This window comes from Oncorhynchus mykiss, chromosome 9, assembly GCF_013265735.2.
Source record: "Oncorhynchus mykiss isolate Arlee chromosome 9, USDA_OmykA_1.1, whole genome shotgun sequence".
Lineage (NCBI taxonomy): Eukaryota > Metazoa > Chordata > Actinopteri > Salmoniformes > Salmonidae > Oncorhynchus > Oncorhynchus mykiss.
In genome coordinates, this window is record NC_048573.1 from 45,632,890 (window position 1) to 45,641,587 (window position 8,698).

Here is an 8,698-nt window from a genome sequence, read left to right on the forward strand (position 1 = left end):
AGAAAGCATCCAAACGATCGAAACAGCACCCCTCTATCTCAGTATGTGTGGTGTATCTATCTGATGCTGTTTGGTCAAAAAGAGTATGACATTGTTGCTGTCCATAGCATTAAATACAAGGGAAGCCAGCAGAGAAGGTGCAATTGTGGCCCGCAATTCCTGCATGTGGGCGGAAGCCACGCCTCAGTAAAAGGCACATGACAGCTTGCTTGAAGTTCGCCAAAAGGCACCTAAAGACTCTCAGACAATGTGTAACAAGATTCTCTGGTCTGATGAAAATTTAACTCTTTGGCCTGAATGCCAAGCATCACATCTGAACGAACCCTGGCACCATCCCTACGGGGAGGCATGGTGGTGGCAGCATCATGCTGTGGGGATGTTTTTCAGCGGCAGGGACTGGGAGACTAGTCAGGGTCGAGGGAAAGATGAACGGAGTGAACTACAGAGAGATCCTTGATGAAAACCTGCTGTAGAGCACTCAGGACCTCAGACTGGTGCACACAGTCAAGACAATGCAGGAGTGGCTTCGGGACAAGTCTCTGAATGTCCTTGAATGGCCCACCAGAGCCCGGACTTGAACCCGATCGAACATCTCTTGAGAGGCCTGAAAATAGCCGTGCAGCAACGCTCCCCATCCAACCTGCCAGAGCTTGAGAGGATCTGCAGAGAAGAATGGGAGAAACTCCCCAAATACAGGTGTGCCAAGCTTGTAGCATCATACACAAGAAGACTCAAGGCTGTAATCACTGCCAAAGATGCTTCAAAGTACTGAGTAAAGGGTCTGAATACTTATGTAAATGTAATATTTCAGTTTTTTATTTTTAATAAAAGTGCTCAGCATATGTGGGAACTCCTTCAAGACTGTTGGAAAAGCATGACTCATGAAGCTGGTTGAGACAATGCCAAGTGTGTGCAAAGCTGGCATCAAGGCAAAGGGTGGCTACTTTGAAGAATCTCAAATATAAAATATATTTCGATTTGTCTAACACTTTTTTGGTTACTACATGATTCCATATGTGTTATGTCATCGTTTTGATGTGCAATGTAGAAAATAAAGACTAAAACTTGTTACCAGTAGTGTAGCTATAAAATCTGGCTGTAGTTTTGACACAGCGAGATCAACAATCGGGGAAATAGCATACATAATAAGATCATCCAAATATAGATGAAGTTCACAATTTTTTACTGATTGACCAATGGTGGTTATATAAATAGTGATGAGAACAGGTCCCAAAATCGACCCCTTTAGTACACCTTTATGCACTTCAAGAAATTCAGATTTAACCCCATCCATCACGATAGCCTGAGTTCTGTTACTAAAATTATAATGAAACCAAGAACAGGCTCAGAGCTCAGGCCTATCGAGGACAACTTATTCAATAAAATAGCATGATAAACAGTATCAAAAGCTTTTGACATGTGCACAAACAAAGCAGCACATTTTATTTTAGTGTCTAAAGCATTGACAAGATCATAAACAACTAAAGTGGTTGTTGTAATAGTACTATGCCCAGGCTTAAACCCTGATTGATTTATATTCAAAATACATTTCTCAGATTAAAAAAAGAACAAAGCTGTACATTTACCAATGATTAAAGAATCTTAGCTAGACAAGGAAGTCTTGAAATGGGGTGATCATGTTTAATTAAGATCATTACTATCCCCACCTTTATGGAGTGGCAGCACAAAAGCCTTTTTCCCTAATGTTGGAATATTTCCTGATAACAATGTTAAATAAAACATGTGAATTATTGAGCCAACAATGATGGGCACTGCACACTTAAGCAGACCAGGGTGCAATTGGTCAGCCCCTGTGGATTTAATGTTGTCTATTGCTAGCAAAGCATCCAGGACATCTTTTTCTCTAAATAGCCTAAAAGAAAAGCTTAAAACTCACTGATCAGTGACGTTTAAGATGAGGGAGGCCAATTATTTTTTATGAACATGGCCTTACTTCTATTTTAGCATATTGGATGACTGTCGTTCATATTCCATTCACCCAGCTCAATGTAACTGCGATAGGTTTTGGCTACTACATGATACTCAAATTTTCCCAATACCCATCATGAGGTTGCTACAACCTAGCCTATAAATTAAAGTTTACAATGTAGGTGCACAGGTCAAGGAAAAAATTACAGTAATCAATTTGACAGTGACACATTCAATACTGCCTTGCATACTCTTGCCTGCTTCTAGCTGATCTAGGGTGTAATCATTAGTCAACCAGTTAAAAACTGAAAAAAAAAGACTTTTGGGCCTCCCGGGTGGCGCAGTGGTCTAGGACACTGCACCAGAGACTCTGGGTTTGCGCCCAGGTTCTGTCGCAGCCGGCCGCGACCGGTCCATGGGGCGACGCACAATTGGCCTGGAGAATAAACCCTCCTCCTCACAGCTGCCCATGTCCCTTAAAGTTGATGATGTGGTTGTTACTGACAGAAAGCACATGGCTGAGCTTTTTAAATCACCACGAAAATTAAGTCAGGATTCCTATTTGACTCAGCCATGCCTCCTTGCCCGTCCAATATGTCCTCATCTCCCACCCCTTCTAATGCAACTAGCCCTGATGCTCCTCCATATTTTTCCCCTGTCCCGCTACAAAGTTTCTCCCTGCAGGCGGTCACTGAGTCCGAGGTGCTAAAACATCTCGGTCAGATGGTTTAGACCCTTTCTTCTTTAAGATTGCTGCCCCTATAATCACCAAGCGTATCTCTGACCATTTTAACCTGTCTCTCCTCTCTGGGGAAGGCTCCCACTGCTTGGTAGGCAGCCATGGTTCGTTTCTTTATTTAAAGGGGGAGATCAAGCTGATCCTAACTGTTTATGGCCTATTTCTATTTTGCCCTATTTATCAAGTGTTGGAAAAACTTGTCAATAATCAACTGACTGGCTTTCTTGATGTTTATAGTATTCTCTCTGGTATGGAATCTGGTTTCCGCTCAGGTTATGGATGTGTCACTGCAACCTTAAAGGTCCTCAATGATGTCACCGTTGCTCTTGATCCTAAGCAATGTGTGCTGCTATTTTTATTGACTTGGCCAAAGCTTTTGATATGGTAGACCATTCCATTCTTGTGGGCCGGATAAGGAGTATTTGTGTCTCTGAGGGGCCTTTGGCCTGGTTTGCTAACTACCTCTCTCAAAAAGTGCAGTGTATAAAGTCAGAACATCTGCTGTCTCAGCCACTGCCTGTCACCGAGGGTGTACCCCAAGGCTCGATCCTAGGCCCCACGCTCTACTCAATTTACATCAAAAACATAGCTCAGGCAGTAGGAAGCTCTCTCATACTTTTATATGCAGATGATACAGTCTTATGCTCAGCTGGCCTCACACCTGGATATTGTGTTAAATGCTCTACAACAAAGCTTTCTTAGTGTCCAACAAGGTTTCTCTGCCCTTAACCTTGTTCTGAACACCTCCAAAACAAAGGTCATCTGGTTTGGTAAGAAGAATGCCCCTCTCCCAACAGGTGTGATTACTACCTCTGAGGGTTTACAGCTTGAGGTAGTCACCTCATACAAGTACTTGGGAGTACGGCTAGACGGTAAACTGTCCTTCTCTCAGCACATATCACAGCTGCAGGCTAAAGTTAAGTTATCTAGACTTGGTTTCCTCTATTGTAATCACTCCTCTTTCACCCCAGCTGCCAAACTTACCCTGATACAGATGTAGTTTTCATGTTGTGTTGCTACCATGCTATGATGTTTTCTTAGGTCTCTCTTTATGTAGTGTTGTCTCTCTTTTCGTGATGTATATTTTGTCCTATATTTTTTATTTGAACCCCATCCCCGCAGGAGGCCTTTTGCCTTTTGGTAGGCCGTCATTGTAAATAAGAATTTGTTCTTAACTAACTTGGCTAGTTAAATAAAGGTTAAATAAAAAATGAACTTTCATAGCAGTAACATACAAACAGCGTGATCATTTTACTTGTTGTAGAATTCCTTCTCGCATCTATGCGCTCTTCTCCTCTCACCTTTTCCCTTCACGTGTGGACTTCACTGCACAACACGAGCTATTTGTGACCAGGCGAAAAAAACATAACATGGTTTATGATTGTAACCATATTAGCTAACTTCATAGCTAGTCAACATAGCTACTAGAACCAACACGTTAGTAAACCTGCTACAATCATACAGTAGAGTGTACAGTCAGCAAGCAGTTTAGCAGTTATACTGGCAGGCCCCAATAGCAATAAATTAAGCTTACCTTGACTTGGAAGAGTTCCAATGTTGGAAAGCCAGCTAGCTAAAATAGCATCCCTCTGTTTGAGCTGAGTGTTTGTTTAGACTAAACTAGCTAGCTGCATGTGCAAGTATAGAAAATAAATCTCTCTCTGGCTTCACCTTGATTTTTAAAGAACTGAATTTGTTCAAAACCATTAAACTATTGTCTTTCTCTCTCTTTGAGTCAACTACTCACAACATTTTATGCACTGCAGTGCTAGCTAGCTGTAGCTTATGCTTTCAGTACAATATAAATTATCTGATGCAGTGTGTTTTAATCAACTATTTGGTGACGTAAATATATTTAGTGTAGTTTAATCTAAAAATTACAACTTTTTGAATGTTTCACAATTTTTTTCTTCTGAAATTTACTGAGGATATTTCTCCCTTTCCTCTTCTGAGGAGCCTCCACTGCTACAGATATATGGTATTCTGACCGTGACTTAATTCCAGAATAATTCCACCACCTTTACGCATCAGGAAACCATGAATAAGGTCTTGTGCACCTACCGGTTCCGAGTGGAAAAAGCACCTACTTATTTTTTTCTGGTAGAAATAACACCATTCTCAATGCACTGTAATTTACAACTTGATAAGAGCTAGGTACATGAGTAATCCGTTTGGATAAGGAAATTGTAAATATAAATGACTCTTGTTCTAGATATACTGTATTTTACCTCATAATCGCAGGAGACAAATGTGAAACCAGTCATTTGGCAGCAAAATGAAGCATATCAACATATCAACTTTCCCACAGTAAAGTTTAAGAAATAATGTGCCATTATGCAGAATTTAAATTGTACAGCCTTTTAACATGCAGGGATGGGCCCTCTCGAATGACTTAATTATAGGCTACCCTGGCATTCTCTGTTTCCTATTTCTATCATGTTAAATATTAGCCACTATCAGTATCGACCTTCAGTAGGCCTAATAACCACACATATCCAACTGCCAATTTAGTGTTAATTCCCTTTGGTTGGTATAGCCTAAATTATCATTAAATTAAATTACATTGTTTAATTTACATTAATTTGCTTCCTCTGTAAATGCTGTCACAGCAATGTGGTTGTTGCTGAGGATCATTAGTAACAGTTGATAATATAAAAATGTAGGCTAATTAAAACGTTATGGAGCGGAGCGCAGACCAAGCCATAACAGTTTTAAAGAGATACATGGCGCAATACTTGGCTGTCATCACACAGTTCCATGGTTAGTGCAGGCAATAGACAAGGCTATAGCCTACTATTGTACACTATTCTCCCTATTATAATTAATTATATGTACCCTAACCTTCCAACATTACCATGGGTTGAAGAACTTAATGTGGCAATTCTCAGAATGAATCAAACCACCGTTTTCTTTCCTGGTCTTTGTGGTTGAATCTGTGTTTGTAATTCACTGTTCGACCAAGGGACCTTACAGACAATTTTATGTGTGAGGTACAGAGATGAGGTAGTCATTCAAAAATCATGTTAAACACTATTATTCACACAGACTGAGTCCTTGCAACTTATGTTAAGCAAATGTTTACACCTGAACTTATTTAGGCTTGCCATAACAAAGGGTTTGAATACTTATTGACTCAAGACATTTCATTTTTTCATTTACTTGTACAATTTTAGAAAAACACAGCTGTTTAACTACCCCCCCCCTCCCCGTTTCGATTGGTTGAAATGTAAAAGGTTAAGGGTTATTGTTAAAGGGTGTGGGTGTATCACTGACTATTCACTGCAGTCACTGTGGTGGTAACTTCCTGTGTCCACTAGGAGGGCTGTTTTCAGAGCCAGTGAAAATGTACAGTATAGTCACAGTCATGAGACAGATATTTCACCAGATGAATAAATGTGAAGTATCCAGTTGGAGTTTCCATACACTATCAAATATGGTGTTGAGAAGAAGCCCAGTGGCCGGCATGATGGAGCGAGATGGATTCTGGCCGAGACTCTACTTTTCTTATCGATGAAACATTTGATCTCAATAAAGTTTTGTTTCCAAAACTAGAATCTGTTATGAACAGAGTTGACTTAGTTTTGTAGACTTTACCCGTTGCCAATGTTTCAAAAAGCATTGCTCAGAAGGAGTACAAGGGCGTATTGAGTTACTGCAGAGTAGGCGTTCCCTAAAGGAAATATGCAAATACTTGTAGTTAGGCTCTCGCTAGCTCAAGCTTGGCTCTGCCCACCTCCTTGCTTATTCTGTCCATTGTGACAGGCTGTTGTCTATCTTGGGTGAGTTATAAAACATATTTGGTAGAGTCTACACTAGCCCTACACTTGGGTGTATCACTTCTTTCGTTTTAGCAAGCTCTGTACATTATTTTGATAGTGCACAAGTTCTTACAAATGCAGTCATTACAAAAAGCCAAATACACACATTTTATACTAAGTTTTCATTATACAAGTCCTGTTGCACAAAACCGTTGGATATATTCAACTAAATAATCCATTTGTAGTAACATGTAAACATGTTATTTAATACAAAACAAATATAAAGCAAAAAAGTACTCTATATTAAACGGAGGATTTTCAGATATGTGCACCAGGTTCTGTAAAATATACTCAAGCCTTTCAAAACAGTCCTGGAGTCTAAATTTAGAAAACTTCAATAAAATAGTCATTCTCCAAACACCCTTCTGTTCCATGTTCCTTTGAGTGAGTCCAGGCCTACACATTTTAGTCATTTAGCAGATTCCCTTCTCCAGAACGACTTACAGTTAGTGCATTCATCTTAAGATAGCTATTTGGGACAACCCCATATCACAGTAAGTACAGTTTTGCTCATAGCTATCAGCAAAGTCAGAGCTAGTTTCTGTACAGCCCTTTGAGATATCAGCTTATGTAAGGGCTATATAAATACATTTGATTAGTAAGAGGGAAGAGTGAAGTGCGAGTCTTAGGTCACGAAAGGCTTTTCTTGGATGGAGGGGACAGGGGGCTGCAGTGGGATTATTTGAAAAGTTAATTTTCAAAACATGGGCAGGGACTCTGCTGTTTTAGCTTCGGGGGAAGCTGGTTCCACCATTGGGGTGCCAGGACATAGAAGAGCTGGACCGGGCTGAGCAGGAGCTGCCATCCTGTAGGGGTGGGATGGCCAAGAGACCAGAAGTGGCAGATCAAAGTACTTGGGTCGGGGTGTAGAGAGGAGAGCAGAGTCTGAAGGTGAAGAGGGGCAGTTCCTCTTGCAGCTCCATAGAATCCAACAACACTGCCATCTACTGACAATATTATTTATTACATGTTTTTTTAGTTACAATATTGTTTATTCGTAGACAGGAAAACACTTATGCCTACCTAACCATATGTTAATATTACATGAGTCCATTATAAAATAAATTACTCTAAAAGGGAGCCAACAAGTATCTGCATGCATTTTGTGGATAGAATTGTGATCAATCTTTGCAGAACAAATAGAAAACCTAGGTGCAAAAGCAGAAATACAAACATTGTAAAAATGCTAATCAGTAAAATTGAAATAGTTTCAGAAAACATATCTTAAGATGCTTAGTCAATGCATCAACATACTCAATACCTACCCCTCTAGAACAAAACAGGAAAACCTAGGAACATTGTCATAAAAATGTAAATGACATGTTATCACTGGAATTATTGTATTTTGGAACTAAACATTCAATACAGAAAGAAATGCATTTCCTGCAGGTAATAAAACATGACATGCATTGCATTTGGAAACTATTCAGACCCCTTGACTTTTTCCACATTTTGATACATTACAGCCTTATTCAAATTGATTAAATATATATTTTTTACACTTATCAATCTACACACAATACCCCATAATGACAAAGCAAAAACAGACTTAGAAATGTTAGCAAGTGTATTAAACCTAAAAAAAAAACGTAATAACATTTACATAAGTATTCAGACTAGGGCGGCCAAAGTTAACGTGTTAACGTGGCTAGTACTTGACTTTATTATTTTGATAGCATACAAAGTGCTTACAAATGCAGTCATCACAAAAAGCCAAATACACTAATTTTATACTAAGTTGTCATTATACAAGTCCTATTGCACAAAATTGTTGGATATATTCAACTAAATAATACATTTGTAGTAACATTAATGTAAACCTCCCCTCTACCCAGTTTGGCCAGCTCTAGCAAGTGTCTTGGTGGTTCCAAATGCCTTCCATTTAAGAATGATGTAGGCCACTATGTTCTTGGGGACCTTCAATGCTGCAGACATTTTTGGTACCCATCCCCAGATCTGACATGCACTGACAACTGTGGGACCTTATAGACAGGTGTGTGCCTTTCCAAATCATGTCCAATCAATTGAATTTACCACAGGTGAACTCCAATCAAGTTGTAGAAATATCTCAAGGACGATCAATGGAAACAGGATGCATCTGAACTCAATTTCGAGTCTCATAGCAAAGAGTCTAAATACTTTTCATTTTTCTACATTTGTAAACATTTCTAAAAACCTGTTATCGCTTTGTCATTATTGGGTACTGTGTGTA